This window comes from Nyctibius grandis, chromosome 1, assembly GCF_013368605.1.
Source record: "Nyctibius grandis isolate bNycGra1 chromosome 1, bNycGra1.pri, whole genome shotgun sequence".
Lineage (NCBI taxonomy): Eukaryota > Metazoa > Chordata > Aves > Nyctibiiformes > Nyctibiidae > Nyctibius > Nyctibius grandis.
In genome coordinates, this window is record NC_090658.1 from 114394805 (window position 1) to 114412216 (window position 17412).

A 17412-nucleotide genomic window follows, 5' to 3' on the forward strand; every position below is an offset into this window, starting at 1 on the left:
TCACCGAGAGGCGAAATCTGTAAAAGCTGTTAAGCACAACATGGTGGTGAACTTTGTAGTTGCTACACGTGTTGACACCGACCACTTCCTAAGGGTGCAGTGTGTATTACCTCAGCTGCAGCTCTGATGGTAAACAGTTAAAAGCCTTAAGTTCATGGATTTTCATCTGTTCATACTCACCTGCAGGGTTTTAAGTTTATCTCGAGGCTCCAAGGTAGTTTGTTTTTCTTTACCTTGTGATGTGGCAGTCCCTGGCCTAGGGAAAGGTTATACTAGGAGCATTTGTGCTGTGTGAGTCTTGCACTGCATGGTGCTGCTGACCCTGGCACCTCTCCATGCTGTTGTTGGCTCCGGTATGTCTGTCTGGTTGTGCCTTGTACTTTGGATCCGTGCGGCTCCAAGGGAGCAGTTCTCCACAGTGCAAGTTCATCCTTCTCTCCACTGCAGCTTCTCACCTCCACTTCTTGCCTGAGCAAATGCCGCCAGAGCTTGGCTTGCATCGAGTCGCTGCCATCACTTGGTATCAGCTGTGATGGTGTTCAGAATATGTAACTTCCTGTATTTATCTTCTTTCTTCCATGACGTGATGTCCCACTGGGGCAGCAGCATCAGCCATGCACTTTGCATGAATTTGTGTCTGGAAATCCATTCTCAAATATTTCACTAGTGTTTTTAGGGTAAAACATATAGTTCTTGCTTGTTTTCCTGTCCCCTTTGCATCTGCAAAGAGACATTAGTAGGATGATAACCCACTTCTCTCTCATCTTTTGTTCCAGGTTGACATTGCCTTTGAAAAAATCTTACCTCAGAGGGAACAGCAATGTAGTTCTAGCTACAGTTCACGTTAGATATTTAGCTTAAAATCAAGTTATGACAAATCCTTAGACAACTCATGAATCCAAAGAGTGTGATAGTCTTCTTAGCAAACTGTCAGTTAGTGCTAAATATTTTCACCAGTCACTTCACATTTCCATTAGCTCCTTAAACAGCTGAAGTTCACAGATTTGAATGAAATCTACTGTTTATGGCTGTGTTTCCTGCCTTTCAATTTAGATTACTGCTATGAAGCCTTATTATAGTTACAGGTAAATCTGGTTTTGTGGTTTTTTTTTTTGTTTTGTTTTCCTGTCCTCTATGATTCTGCTGTACTGGTCTCCAGATCAATGCAGGCCTGTTGTTTTTACCTTTCATTAATGGGAATCGTTGCTTTTGGACGGGATGATTCAACATAGCTGCCAAATATAAGGAAGAGTCACAGAATCGACTAGGTTGGAAGAGACCTCTGGCATCATCGAGTTGAACCTTTGACCTAGCACCACTGTGTCAACTAGACCATGGCACTAAGTGCCACATCTAGTCTTCTCTTAAACACCTCCAGGGATGGTGATTCCACCATCTCCCTGGGTAGCCCATTCCAATGCCTAATAACCCTTTCTGTGAAGAAATTTTTCCTAATGTCTAACCTGAACCTCCCCTGGTGCAGCTTGAGGCTATGCCCTCTAGGTCTGTTGCTACTTGCCCAGGAGAAGAGGCTGACCCCCACCCTGCTACAACCTCCTTTCAGGTAGTTGTAGAGAGTGATAAGGTCTCCCCTGAGCCTCCTCTTCTCCAGGCTAAACAACCCCAGTTCCCTCAGCCACTCCTTATAAGACTTGTGTTCAAGACCCTTGACCAGCTTCGTTGCCCTTCTTTAGACTCACTCTAGCACCTCAATGTCTTTCTTGAAGTAAGGGGCCCAGAACTGGACACAGTACTCGAGGTGTGGCCTCACCAGTGCCGAGTACAGGGGGACATGTACTTCCCTAGCCCTGCTGGCCACACTATTCCTCATACAAGCCAGGATGCTGTTGGCCTTCTTGGCCACCTGGGCATACTGCTGGCTTATGTTCAGCCAGCTGTCCACCAATACCCTCAGGTCCTTTTCCACTGGGCCGCTTTCCAACCATTCTTCCCCCAGCCTGTAGAGCTGTATGGGGTTGTTATGGCCAAAGTGTAGGACCCGGCACTTGGCCCTGTTAAACTTCATGCCATTGGTCTCGGCCCATCTATCTAACCTGTCCAGATCCCTCTGCAGAGTCTTCATACCCTCAGGAAGGTCAAACCATCATGTCCCCTCATTGAGCTAATAATAGTGATGTACCATTTTTCTGGCAGGCAATGCTGCTGCTAGTGGCAGATTCAGGAGGGATTGCTGGAAGGGCAGCAGGGTCATTCAGGATCTCTGCTTTTTCTTCTCTCCTAAGGATCTTTCCTCATACAGCTTCATGTCTCACCCCTTGAGACTGACCCATTCCTTTCATTGAAATAACTGTGTATTTCCCACTGTCATATCAACTAATTCTGATCTTGAACTGTGGAAGGAGGTCAAAGATAGTTCTTTTTTGGGGGGTAAAAAAAAAGGCACCCCTTCCCCCCCCAAAAAAGCAACCCCCCCCCCCCCCCCAAAAAAAAACCCAACAACAACAAACCCACAACAGTTTTTGTGCTACCCTGGAGAGGGTGTTACTCTAATTACAACTTAGAGAATGCCAGGGTACAACAATATGTGGACGTGCACATCAGGATGTCCTGTCAAAGTCACATCAACTAACATGAAAATCCATTTGTCTTCTAAATACTAAGGGAGCTTTCATATGATTTCCTTAACATGGGTGACATGGATTGCCCACCCCTACTGGTTATGGAGGTTTTGAAGAATTCACAGTATGTGGAGTTTGGTGTGAAAGAGAGGAAATCCTTGTTCTTCTCAAAAAATATAAAAAAAATTCTTTACTGTTAAAGTAACTTAAGGGAAGTATGCTTAAATAAAAGACAGTAGAAATCTGTTAGGTTACAGTAAGGTTTAGATCTTTTCTAGTTTAAAAGATTTCTGATAAATGTCTCATGGACTTTGTTTTTTGTTTCTTTAATGTTTCCCAATTATGCTAAGAAGTTGGTAGACTTAAGGGGGAGGAGAAGGAAGGAGGTCTGAAGCAAACCAAGAAAATAATCACAGAATGTTAGGGATTGGAAGGGACCTCGAAAGATCATCTAGTCCAATCCCCCTGCCGGAGCAGGATTACCTAGATCATATCACACAGGAACGTGGCCAGGTGGGTTTTGAATGTCTCCAGAGAAGGAGACTCCACAACCTCTCTGGGCAGCCTGTTCCAGTGTTCGGTTGCCCTCACCGTAAAGAAGTTTTTCCTCATATTTATGTGGAACCTCCTGTGTTCCAGCTTGCACCCATTGCCCCTTGTCCTGTCAATGGATGTCACTGAGAAGAGCCTGTCTCCATCCTCGTGACACTTGCCCTTTACATATTTATAAACATTAATGAGGTCACCCCTCAGTCTCCTCTTCTCTAAGCTAAAGACACCCAGCTCCCTCAGCCTCTCCTCATAAGGGAGATGTTCCATCCCCTTAATCATATTTGTGGCTCTGTGCTGGCCTCTCTCTAGCAGTTCCCTGTCCTTCTTGAACTGAGGGGCCCAGAACTGGACACAATATTCCAGATGCGGCCTCACCAGGGCAGAGTAGAGGGGGAGGAGAACCTCTCTTGACCTGCTAACCACACACCTTCTAATACAGCCCAGGATGCCATTGGCCTTCTTGGCCACAAGGGCACATCGCTGGCTCATGGTCATCCTGCTGTCCACTAGGACCCTCAGGTCCCTTTCCCCTACGCCGCTCTCCAACAGGTCTGTCCCCAACTTGTACTGGTACATGGGGTTGTTCTTGCCCAGATGCAGGACTCTACACTTGTCCTTGCTGTATTTCATTAAATTTCTCCCCGCCCAACTCTCCAGCCTGTCTAGGTCTCTCTGAATGGCTGCGCAGCCTTCCAGTGAGTCAGCCACTCCTTCCAGTTTGGTGTCATCAGCAAACTTGCTGACAGCGCACTCTATTCCCTCATCCAAGTCATTAATGAATATACTGAATAGTACTGGTCCCAGTACCAACCCTTGAGGGACTCCACTAGATACAGGCCTGCAACTGGACTCTGTCCCATTGACCACCACTCTCTGGCTTCTTTCCTTCAGCCAGTTCACAATCCACCTCACTACCCGATCATCCAGACCACACTTCCTCAGTTTAGCTGCGAGGATGCTGTGGGAGACCGTGTCAAACGCTTTACTGAAATCGAGATAGACCACATCCACAGCTTTACCATCGTCTATCCACCGGGTTATGTCCTCATAAAAGGCTATCAAGTTGGTTAAGCATGACTTCCCCTTGGTGAAGCCATGTTGGCTGCCCCTAATGATCCCCCTATCCTTGATGTGCCTAGAGACAGCACCAAGAACAAGTTGTTCCATTACCTTTCCAGGGATGGAGGTGAGGCTGACCATTCTATAATCTTTAAGTAAAGTACAACTTAATTTCTTCAGAAACAGCAGCCCTATCTTTTCCCTGTGTAACTGCCTGTGTTGCTGCAAGGCCCATGTAAAACGGCTAGCAAGTCAAAACGGCCCGTTCCTTCTCGTAGCAGGCTGCTTGCCCACCCTCTGGGAAGGGAAAGGGGAAACAAACACACACAGAGTAAGGCTGTGGGGTCAGTGTTTGTCTGACAGCAGAGAGCAGCTTCAAGGACATACTGAGAACTACCTGTAGCTAAAAGTGAATGGCCCACCTCTAAACAGGTATTTGGAGTGGTGATTGAGAAGAGAGTAGATACCTGTGTGCTTGAAAGTTGCTGGAAGGTTGCAGGAGGTTAGTATATGACCATCAGCAAGTAGGTCTTCGAAGAAACGTGTGAGAAACACTCTTTATAGATGCTGTAGACCTAAGCTTAGGTGTTTCATGTTAGCCAAAGTCTTTGTGTCTGCTGTCCAAGCACTGGAGTGTTTGAGTGGGAGAAAACCAGAGGTTCGTCAATGAGATCCTTCGCAGACATTCATCAGAGCTTTGATTATTTCCATTCAGTGAAAATATGCAGAACTCTACTATTTAACAGGTTGCCCAGAGAAGTTGTGGATGCCCCCTCCCTGGCAGTGTTCAAGGCCAGGTTAGATGGGACTTTGAGCAACCTGGTCTAGTGGAAAGTGTCCCTGCCCATGGCAGGCGGGTTGGAACTAGATGATATTTAAGGTCCCTTCCAACCCAAACAATTCTGTGATTCTACTTGAAAATGGTAAATGCTGTAACATGACAATGAGAAATAATTTAAAAGACCTATGTTCTTATTTGGTATGGACATCTTATTTTTGAATACATAAATCAGATATAAGCACATCACGTGTTGATGCATTTATAAATGCCGAAGAGAGCTTCGTGATAACGTTGTCTTCTGTCATTGCATCATTATATGGTTAGGGAGTCTAGGTGCCAAATTGACTTTCTCTTTAATTGATGTGGCTCCTGCCATTTAAAACTAATAGATACCTACAGTGATGGGAAGCCTGCAGGGATTAGAAAAGATTCCTTGATTTGCCTGAGAACTTTTTTCTGAATATACTGTTCTCATATTTCTCTAAAACAACAGTTACTTTTCATAATAATAATACAGAAAACCTCCTCCAGTTTCATTTTTTTCTTCCTACTCAGCAGCCATTCAGTACACTGAAACAAGGAAATGAGGATATTTTGAAATAGGGATACTTAGCATAAATTATTTCCAAAAATACTTGCTGTTTTTGAATGTTGACATTTCCTATGGATGTTAACAGTTAAGTCATATAATGGAACTGTCAAAGAAAACAAGATATGAGTTCCTCAGAAAAGAATAATGTAAATATAGTGGTTTTCCTCTCAATGCAGTATGTTTTTGCAGATGTCATCTATTCTGGGGAAGTACTACATATGCAAAGCACGGAAATGCAAAGAGCGTGGCTTTGGGGCAATCAGTGTCAAAATGAACAAGAGCACTGGGCATCTGGTGGTACATCTTAGAAGTGTATGAACTCTTAGCGTGTAAAAGACTTGGTGTGTCTGTAAATGAGTGAGCAGTACTGTATGACGGGAAGATGTGAGTTACTTCAGAACCTTCTCGGAGGACTGTCTGGTGTTAGCCATGGGGGCAACCAGGCTGAATGGGGCCATTGACTACTGTGGTGTTATAAGTTACAGCATTGCATGCCATGCTACAGATGAGTAGCAGTGTACACAGAGAAGGGACTGTGAACCATGTATAGAGAGCTGTATTTTCCTTCGTGACAATTCTTGTTTGGATCACCCCCATCTTCTTTTATACCCTCTCCCTGTGTTCTCCTGTGTGTGTAGGGGGGGTGTTGGTTGGCTTGGTTTTGAGGCTGCATGGGAAACTTGAGGCAGAAGACTTGAGATAAATCACATATCTAATTCCCTTTTCCATCAAAGGACCATAGCCCTCTCTTAACTGATACAGTGCCTTTGGTAAATGTGCTGATACGGCACAAGATACAGGGGAAGAGCATTGACAGTCACTGTACAGTTCTAATCCAGCAGACGTAGGGAGAGTATCCCTGCAAAGTTCCGGGGCTATAGGGAGTGTATGCTTTGGGATAACGCCATTGTATCCATTTCTTCTTGCCTCTTATTTTGCCTCTGTTTTGGCTGTGTAGCTCGCTGCCAGTCAGCAGTGATCAAACCACTGCCGAGCCTGTCCATCTGTCTGTAGGCTGTATAAAATGCAGTTGTACCTGTCGCATGTTTTGTGGACATTTTGTGGCCTGAAAGGAGTTGCCCCGTGTGTTTCTCTTCACCCAGTCAATCTCTTGTATGCTCAGGTTTCAAGGAGGAATGTAGGTGCTTCAGGACTGCAGGAATGTGAATCTAGGGCATTTAAAATGAAAATTTCCTTCATAAAAAAATACTACCTTTTTTCCAGTCGAATACTTTGTGTTTTTCAAAGTATCTGAGATGAGCAGCAACTTCTCTGGTCCCTTTGTGATTGACTGTCAAAATGAGGTCAGGTTAAATCTGTGTGGAATTCTAGGTCAGGCTGAACCTGCCCTTAGACTCCTGTTTAATTTCTCTCTAGTATTTCAAGTGAACAATAGCTTTAAAAAATATTTGCAAATGCAGGAACTAAAAAAAATGGATTTATGTTCTCATACCTGTCTGAGGGATGGATAGAAATTTTCCAAAATCAGACTTTTTTACACCACTTGGGACTTCCATCCAAATCATAGTCAAATTACTTTAATATTTCTCCTTAAGAAACTAGACTAGCAAGCCATGCAGAAAAACCATTTTTTCCTACACGGTATTAAGACTGCTCAAAGTGGTATGATGTGCCTACATGTCCCTTGTTATAGGAATCCATACAACGTTTCATCAGCTTTACTGCATTTGAAGATCATCTGGAAGGATTACAACACCTTCTCCAGTAAGATAAATATGAAATGCTGATTTCATTATGTTAACAGTAGGTTTTGATTGTTCTTTGCTGCAGGGAAAAATAAATATAGGGAAGACATTTTCCATCCAACTTCTTAATGAGCAGGTGTGTGCGTGAGGGGAGTTGCCTTCTCATGAAGGCTTAATTGTGTGTGCTTTTCTACTGCACATATTGTAGTACAACTGTTAGTTAAATCCAAGTTAACACCGCCTCTTGTTACAAATCCAAAATGACAAGGCTTCTTTTGCAAGTGCATCCGGGAGTTAGTAGTGCAGTAATAGGCGTCACGTTCAAAGCAAAGCTAGCAATTAATCTTCTGCCAGATCATGTTAGAAATGTAATATATTTCCCTGTTTCCAGCACACCATATCTCATGTATTAGTATGAATGGATCTATTAAAATACCTTTTATCACTATACTTTGAGCTTTTCTGTCTTCATGAAATCATGTAGCTGATTTCTGTAAAAAGCCTTTAAAGAGCTTCCCACAGCTGATCTGATATGATCAAAAGCATCTTATTGTCATGAACCAGCCAGACGAATAACTGTTCAGCTGTGGTAACCTGAATAACGCTTGCCAAGAGAAAATGATGTGGGATATGTAAATCTGAGGGAAGGAGGGGAAGGATTGTCGTGGGTGGGTAGCTTCAGACTCTGCTCCATGGGAATTTCACCTCCTGGCTTGAATGACAGCACAGTTAGGCTGACACTGAGCAGCAAGGAGCTTTACCCAAAGGTCATATGCGCTTCTCTCTTCACTAAACTGTACGCTTAAATTCTGCTTAAGTCTTTCAAGATGTAACTCTGTGCAGCCTCTCTGGCACAGAGATCACGGGACTTTGGTTGCGGCATGTAAATACCTTGCACAGCAGAACTTCCCGTTGACGAGTGCGTTGCGTCCCTGGCTCCTGCGGGAGCTGTCGCTGCCGAGGGATCTCATCTTTCACACTGCAGTCTTTCCCTCTTTCTGTAGGGGTGACAGTGTAGGACCGTATGAAGTGCGGTCTCCTGACAAGGCTAAGCAGGCTGGTGAGGACATCGCATTTTGCATAATCGCACGATGTCACTGCCATAAGTAAAGGTGAGAATCCAAAGATGAAATTTACTCTTATGCATAAAACCTGTCAAACTTTATCCTTTTTCCTATGTGTCTTTAATCTTTTGTCCTTGGACCCTGTGGCTGCTGGGCTGTGAGCTGCACCATCAGCTCTGACAGCATGAAGTGGAGGGAGATGAGTTTCACGGCCATTCATGCCTCCTAGCTACTCTTGGCTGACACAAAAACCAGATGAACCATGGGCTGTCACACAAATAGAGAGCAGATCCCACAGCCTTTCTTTCTGCATCTGTCACTGGTCCTGTGCTGAGCCTGACACAGGTTTCCTAATTCTGCCTGTCAGCTTGTGGCTCTGTACAATAGAGCTTTCTTGTTGGGAAAACCATTACAGCACGTCAGTGAAAGTGCACCAGGCGAATGGAGCAGCAGCTGACTGCGAAATATAAACAAGTAGATTTCTGTGGGAAATAAACTGGGTATCAAGATGCTCCAGAAGGGCAGGGCCAAGACCGTATACCATTTAACAGTTTCATTTGTAAGACAGAAGCTTGGGGGAAAAAAAAAGCTGATTATGCTGTTTACCAGTCTGTCATTCCCAGATTTTAATGATAAGTAAGCAGTCACAAAGAATGATTTCTTTTTGATGAGTAAAACCAAAGGTAGGCATGCAGGGTGTTGCTGAATGCAGTCAGATTTCTCAGTGACAAGGTTTCTGGACATCCATAGCATGGGAGACTGCATCTGGGAAAGCAGCAACTTTGCAGAGGTATTGGGGATAAGGCTGGATACAGAATTTTACCAGTTGCAGGGAGAGGAGAGACAGCTAATTTAATCCTTGGCAGATGGGATTTATAAAAGAAACGTTTTTCTCTTTGCATGGCATTAATGACAGTAATACTGAAATTCTGTATCTGGTCCTAGTTTTCACATTTTTAAAAGGTCTTTTGAAAACCTGCAGGAGGTACAGAAAAACAGCCACAAGAATTATTAGTGCTGAAAAAATTCCTGGTAGTGATTTAATGTGGAAAGGATGGGGTGAGAGCAGCTTTTATTTATTTTTTCCGTGGTTTTGTCTTATTTGTAACTATTGGATCCCTGTGCAGGTAATTTTAGGACAGACTTCATCTTATCCAAAGATGAATGTCTAAAATAGTTTGGATGGATTGATCTGTGAGGAACGGCTGAGGGAGCTGGGGTTGTTTAGCCTGGAGAAGAGGAGGCTCCGAGGTGACCTTATTGCAGTCTACAACTACCTGAAGGGAGGTTGTAGTGGAGTGGGAGTCGGCCTCTTCTCCCAGGCAACTAGTGATAGGACAAGAGGACATAGCCTCAGGCTTCGCCAGGGGAGGTTTAGGTTGGACATTAGGAAGCATTTCTTCTCAGAAAGGGTCATTAGCCATTGGAAGGGGCTGCCCAGGGAGGTGGTGGAGTCACCATCTCTGGATGTGTTTAAGAAAAGACTGGACATGGCACTTAGTGCCATGGCCTGGTTGACATGGTGGTGTCAGGGCAATGGTTGGACTCGATGAACCCAGAGGTCTCTTCCAACCTGATTGATTCTGTGATTCTGTCCATCTCTGTGAGACAGATTGCTCTGTTGGTGATGGAGGACAATGTCACCAGCTGATCAGAAGTAGGCAGCTGTCTCTTAAACACTGGTAAAACATGATCAAGAGAAAACAGGCTGAGAAGGTTATTAAAATTATAGAGAAGGAGTTTGTTTTTTTTACATGAATTAAATATTAAAAAAGGGTTGAAACAGCAAGGCAGCACGCAGAGGATATGACCAATGCTTATGTCTCTTCAGAAATACTCAAAGTCAAATTTTGTTGGTTGAAGCCCAAGAAAAGGAGGAAGATCTTGAGTGCCTGGATGAGCATTTTAGTTGTCTGAGAGATCAGAAGGAAAAAACTGTATTTTATGTATATTATGAGTGTTCTTTCTACAGGATTTAGATGTACAGGTTCTTGCTGAATATCATGAGCAGCCTGCAGGCTGGGTAGCTGGCAGGACACTGGCTAATCAAGGAAGAGCCTCTTGGGAAAGCCTTGTGTGGGAGAGGAGATAAGAGGTTTGTCTGTCTCTGTGTAGAGCTTAACCTAGTAGCTGGATATCTCCAAGGAAATGTCAGGGAGGAGCATTGAAATTTCCAGTTTGGATAAGGAGAGAGAGGCCTGAAATAGAAGGTAAATCTGTGAGGTCTCTCTGTAGAGAGGATAACTGAATTTTTGTGGCTGGAAGAAATTGCCTAGGAGCAAACAGAAGGAGAGACAAACACTGCTGATAAAAAGGGGAATTGTTTCCTCAGAATCCATCGTGCCTTTGAAAGATAGAAGTAGGAGAGGGTGCCCCAGGAAAGCAGTGCTGGTGGAGCGGTTAGTGAAGTGCTGAGTGAGGAGCTGGCAAGGGCAAGATTTTAAGAGGATGAAAGAGGTCAGGAGACACCCAAGTCGGATGAAGCTGATGCAATGACTGAGAATACTGACCAGGACAAGTTTTGTGCTAAGGAAGAAGGGCTGGCAGAAGGGCTGGAAAACATCTGTGGTAGAGCTGTAGGAAAGGAGTTTGCAGGCATCGTAAACACTAACCATACCCTGACGGTATGGGAAGAGACTGAGCATCTTTGCTGCCTTGACAAGAAAGTATATTGTACTAATTTTCTTTTACTTTCTTTTTTTTATTTTTTATTTTCCTCCTACTCCTATTTAGAGAGCGAGAGTGTGGTGGGTTGTCCCTGGCTGGATGCCCACCAAAGCTGCTCTATCACTCCCCTCCTCAGCTGGACAGGGGAGAGAAAATATAACGAAAGGCTCGTACGTTGAGATAAGGACAGGGAGAGATCACTCACCAATGACCATCACGGGCAAAACAGACTCGACTTGGGGAAAAATTAATTTAATTTATTGCCAATCAAATAAGAGTAGGATAATGAGAAATAAAACCCAAATCTTAAAACACCTTCCCCCCACCCCTCCCTTCTTCCCAGGCTCAACTTCACTCCTGATTTCTCTACCTCCTCCCCCCCAGCAGCACAGGGGGATGGGGAATGGGGAATGGGGGTTGTGGTCAGTTCATCACGTGTTGTCTCTGCTGCTCCTTCCTCCTCAGGAGGAGGACTCCTCACACTCTTCCCCTGCTACAGTATGGGGTCCCTCCCATGGGAGACAGTCCTCCATGAACTTCTCCAACGTGAGTCCTTCCCACAGGCTGGAGTTCTTCAGAAACTGCTTCAGTGTGGGTCCCTTCCATGGGGTGCAGCCCTTCAGGAACAGACTGCTCCAGCATGGGTCCCCCATGAGGTCACAAGTCCTGCCAGCAAACTTGCTCCAGCGTGGGCTCCTCTTTCCATGGGTCCACTGCTCCTGCCAGGAGCCTGCTCCAGTGCAGGCTTCCCACAGGGTCACAGCCTCCTTCAGGCATCCACCTGCTCTCGCATGGGGTCCTCCATGGGCTGCAGGTGGGTATCTGCTCCACCGTTACCCTCCATGGGCTGCAGGGGAACAGCCTGCCTCACCATGGTCTTCACCACGGGCTGCAGGGGAATCTCTGCTCTGGCATCTGGAGCACCTTCTCCCCCTCCTTCTTCACTGACCTTAGTGTCTGCAGGGTTGTTTCTCTCACATATTCTCACTCCTCTCTCCAGTTGCAGTTGCTGTTGTGCAGCAACTTTTTCCTCTTCTTAAATATGTTATTACAGAGGTGCTAGCACTGTCGCTGATGGTCTCGGCCTTGGCCAGCAGCAGGTGTGTCTTGGAGCCGGCTGGCACTGGCTCTATCAGACATAGGGGAGGGTTCTAGCATCTTCTCACAGAAGCCACCCCTGTAGCCCCCCCGCTACCAAAACCTTGCCATGCAAACCCAGTACAGAGAGGCCTAACTAGAACCACTGGCTGAAGTCCTAAATGGAAAAAGGTGAATGGCTGCAGCTCTTCAAATCAGTAAATTTCCCTTCCCACCATTAGAGAAAGTGGTGGATCTCTTGAGGCGTCCAGCCCAAGGCAGGTCGTGTGCCCGGGCAGTATTTGTTAGCCATGTACAAATTACTTGTCTTGCTTTCAGGGTACTTAGGAAATGCGTAGTAATTAGTGGTGTTCAGGTTAACAAGCTAATGCATCCAATGGTCCTTCTGACCCTGAGCTCCAGGAAGCAGTTTTCTTATTTTACAAGCAGATATACCGTAATGAAAATGATTTTGTTTGTCACTTTTTTTCCTCCTAAAATGTCAAAAGAATGTGGGAAGAGGGCAATAACACAATTTTGTCAGACTTCCTAATTTTCAAGCAGGATTTGTTTCAAGAAGCAGGTAGGAGGGGAAGGTTAAAGTGAGAAGGATGTGCAAGAAGGGAGAAGGGAACCTCTTTATGGTGACATAACTGTTGGTTGAATAACCGATTGGTAGCCTAAAATGTTACCGTGCATCTATATCTGAACTTGAGCAAGTAAAGGTTGCCTGAGCTGTCAGGCCATTCCTTTAACTACCGTTTTTTGTGGTTTTTTTTGTTTTTTTGTTTTTTTTTTTAAAGTATGGTAGATATTTTTCCCATATCGCATCTCTGTAAATGGAAATCGGAGAGCGGAGGATGAGAATTTTGCAGGAATTAAATGCTCATTTTAGAAGTTCCAAAGGTTAATGCATGCTTCAATAATTACAAATATTTTTAAATAACATGTTGTTTAAATCATAAGATCAATAAGGAAGACCAGAATCTTGTGTGTTTGGCTATAAACTAATTCCAAGCTGCATTTTTTAGATTTGGTAATAAAGGACAGGTTTTATGTTAAAAATCTACACACTCAGTTTGAGGATATAGGTTTTCTGAGTATTCACTGGTAAGGAACTGAGACGATGATTTCTCTCACAGAAATAACACTGTTGGACAAACCTGAAAATGGGAAATAGCTTGAAGTGAAACTAGGACTCCTGCCAATTCCTGTGTTCTGAATTCCTCCTCTTCCTTGGCATCTCATCACATTTATTAAAATGCTCTGCCTACAGACTGACTTTGCGCAAAGTAGTGGGCTTTGCATGTGATTTTGTATGTATGTTTTCCCAGAACAGTTTCTAGAAGCGCTTTGCTAAGTGCGTGGACAGTTGTAGTTCACTGTTGGTTTTGTACATAAGAAGTCCCTGAAGCTAGTGCTGGAGATTATTTGTGATCCTTCAGAGTATGTTTTCCTGAAGTTCTGGATCATGGGGGCTGCCGCTACGTAAGATGATAGTAAAATGCATTTTCCCCCTTCAGGCTTGGAAACCCATTGCATTAAAAAAAAAAAAATCTTGTGTGATGGGATTAGTCTTCCCAAGCTGGTAAGTGCAAACTGAGCCAGTAAGTGCAGAGAGCAGAACGGGTTAAGAGGTGAATTTTCTCTTTCTGCACTAAGACCATTTGTGCTACCATGCAATTTGGAAAGCTTATTGACAGAATGGAGCTGTTAGTTCCGGTTTTACACAGTCAATCTAAATAAAGTCTGACCTTTATTTTTTGTTTTGCAGGCTTGTCTAATGCTACCTTGAGCCAAATTCCTAGACTGGTTGGTGCTTTCTCATGGGATCCCTGTGACTGACAAAGGAGAGATTGTTGTGGTAGGTGTTTGCATTGACTGTCTCGACAGCACTTGGCGTGGGTACAGACAGATGCAGTTTCCAATGCAGCCGCTCTTTCATAGGGCTCTTATGCCAATGGGAGCTGGGGGGGGAAAGTGCCTGAGAGATGGGTTTTATAGTCTTTGGAACTGCTGTTGTGTTCCCCCATGAAAATCAAAACCACATAGCCCAAACTACTCCAGAGGAGTGAATTTGTCAAAGTTTGCTTTTAATTATGGAGCCCTAGAATGAAAAGGGTTGGCTCATTTACCAATTAAATGGAGACAAAATCTGCGTTATAGTTAACTTCCTAGCAAAGTCCAAGGCGCAGAAAGACTTGTTTTGGTGCAGTTTGATAACTGTCTTTGAAGCACAGTTTTATGGAACTACCTAAAATGGATTCACTAGGCTTTTATTTTTATCTCTTATAACATATATAGTATGTATCTTTATATCCCTATAACAGAGCCTGTTTTACTTTCATATATGGTTCTTGACTTAATAGTTTAATGTCCCACAACACTACATTTTCAATTTTAAACAGCAGTAAAACAATACTCCAAATAAGGAAGTGAGATAATAGAGAAGTTATTTTCTTTTTGAGGTGGCTACAGATCTATATGTACTCCATAGCAAATTGTTGATACATTTGATAAATGCATTTCTACTTAATAAAAAAAAAGTAGTCCATATTTATCTTGTCTTCTAGAAGGCAGTAAAAATCCTATTTAAATAATTAAAGTCCATCAATTTCTCTGTTTGCAGTTTGGAAAAGATGATTCTGTAAACATCACTAGAGCTGGAAGTAAGTGCTGTATTATGCTTACTCTACTACATGGCTGCATGCAGAAATAATGACATTTTTAGATGCTTCATTTGCCTGAGGTCGTGATTTGCTGTTGGTAGCTTTCCATTTCCCCAAGCAATGCCACTTTCTCATGCATGCATTTTCTGGAAATATTATTGAAAAGTAATATATTTACAGACTGGCAGATTTTAAATTTTTTTTCCTCCTTTCCTTTGAAACTCATGTTCTTGGCTTAATTATTACAGAATCACAGAATCAATCAGGTTGGAAGAGACCTCTGGGATCATCGAGTCCAACCATTGCCCTGACACCACCATGTCAACTAGACCATGGCACTAAGTGCCATGTCCAGTCTTTTCTTAAACACATCCAGAGATGGTGACTCCACCACCTCCCTGGGCAGCCCATTCCAATGTCTAATAACCCTTTCTGAGAAGAAATGCTTCCTAATGTCCAACCTGAACCTCCCCTGGCGAAGCTTGAGGCTATGTCCTCTTGTCCTAATCACTAGTTGCCTGTGAGAAGAGGCCGACTCCCACTCCACTACAACCTCCCTTAAGGTAGTTGTAGACTGCAATAAGGTCACCTCGGAGCCTCCTCTTCTCCAGGCTAAACAACCCCAGCTCCCTCAGCCGTTCCTCATAGGTCACACCCTCCAGACCCTTCACCAGCTTGGTCGCCCTCCTCTGGACTCGCTCCAACACCTCAACATCTTTCTTGAAGTGCGGGGCCCAGAACTGGACACAGTATTCAAGGTGCGGCCTCACCAGTGCCGAGTACAGAGGAACGATCACTTCCCTAGACCAGCTGGCTACATTATTCTTAATAGAGGCCAGGATGCCATTGGCCTTCTTGGCCACCTGGGCACACTGCTGGCTCATGTTTAGCCGGCTGTCCATCAGCACCCCTGGATCTCTTTCTGCCAGGCCGCTTTCTAACCACTCTTCCCCCAGCCTGTAGAGCTGCATGGGGTTGTTGTGGCCAAAGTGTAAGACCTGGCACTTGTTCTTGTTGAACCTCATGCCGTTGGTCTTGGCCCATCTATCTAACCTGTCCAGATCCCTCTGTAGGATCTTCCTACCCTCCAGCAGATCGACACTCCCACCCAGCTTGGTGTCATCTGCAAATTTGCTGAGGGTGCACTCAATCCGTATGTCTAGATCATCTACGAAGATATTGAGCAGCACCAGCCCCAGAACTGGGCCCTAGTGCCCGGCCGCCAGTTGGACTTTGCCCCATTCACCACCACTCTCTGGGCTCGGCCATCCAACCACTTTTTAACCCATCGAAGAGTCCACCCATCCAAGCCCCGGGCAGCAATTATTGAAGTGTAATGTTGTTCTTGCTTGACATTTTCTGATCACAGGAAAAACCTCTTGTGAAGAAAACATAATCCTGCCCTCATTGGCTTGCATTTAAGTATTTGAGGTTTTAATATAACAAGCTGGATGCTCAGCTTGAGTAACATGTCTTAGTGTAAAGAAGTACTGTTTCATTGCAAAGCTTGTTGAAATATTTTTCATCTGTTTTTTTTTTTCTGCTCACTTTTTTAGTACTAAGTGAAAAAATCTTTTTTGTTTCATCTTTTTTTACTAGCAGAAAAACAAAATGGGGAAAAAAGGAAGAGAGATTAAATTTAACTTAAAACCAAAATGTCTGATATTGTTTTCAGTGTCCCTTGCTTAAAAAGCAAGTTGAGGTTCAAAAAACAATTCTATAGTTTCATTGCTTTCTTTTTAACTAGTTGATTTAAAATTTAAATACTGAGAAGTGGAAATGATTTCTTGGGTCCCTCACAGTTTGGGCTGTAGATAGTATAATTCTTTTCATAAACTTTCAGCTTACAAGTAATCAGTATTTCTGCTTTCCCTACTTTTGGAAAGCTGTAATAGAAACATATAATGCTGATACTTAGAAACTTGAAGAAATTTTCTATAATAAATGTACAACGGCAAGTTTATATATGTCTGTCCTTGTGGTCAATGATGTCTTTTTAGCGTAAATAATTCCTCTCCCTTTGTGTGATGTACATTACCATGCATCACGTATACGCAGGGAGTGACTGTATCTCTTCTTGAGCTCCCTATGTGAAGCCAAGCTCCGTTAGCCTTCTCTCCCTCAAGAGTCCCATGCCTTCAGGCGTAGCGGTCTGCCTCTGCACCCATTCCCCACCATGTTCTTATCAGCAGTGAAGCTTGTTCCAGCCTCCCTGCTTGTTTAGTTTTCTTCTGAGATGTTTCTAAAGATCCTCAAACCTCTCCAGGCACCATATCCCCTTTTCTGAAACACAAGGGGAAAAGTGTGCATAAAGTACTCTTGGGACCTTTGTCCAATCTCTTGGAAGAGCATGCAGAGCTGGTCTGTCTTTTTTTCTTCTTAAATAAGTAGAAACCTCAGTTTAGTGTAATTGTTCTGCCAAATGTGAAACAACTGCGGACTTCTACAATCTTTTGTGGGCTTCTGTGAGAGCAGCTCTGACATTGTGCACATACATAGCTGAAATGTGCCTTGAGTTTTGAATCTTTCTGCTGCCTGCCAACCCTATTTCGCTGAAATGGTTCTGAAGGATTACTGAAATGGAGCATATCTTGGCAGGGAAATTGGAAAATATTTGTGGCATACGGATGATCATGAGGTATTTGTGTAATGAACAAGAACATACC

General features: G+C 43.9%; 1 protein-coding gene across 2 annotated transcripts in view; it reads left to right on the forward strand.

The window, feature by feature from the left end:
- The window catches only part of RNF144A (ring finger protein 144A), a 72550-nt gene that overhangs the window by 7099 nt on the left and 48039 nt on the right, over positions 1-17412 (forward strand). Inside the window, exons 2-3 of one of the 2 annotated variants that reach the window (XM_068403709.1) lie at positions 13852-13941; positions 14707-14746. The gene's annotated coding sequence lies outside the window, so the exon portion shown is untranslated. The remainder of the gene's footprint in view (positions 1-13851; positions 13942-14706; positions 14747-17412) is intronic. The other variant, XM_068403719.1, reaches the window with a different exon arrangement.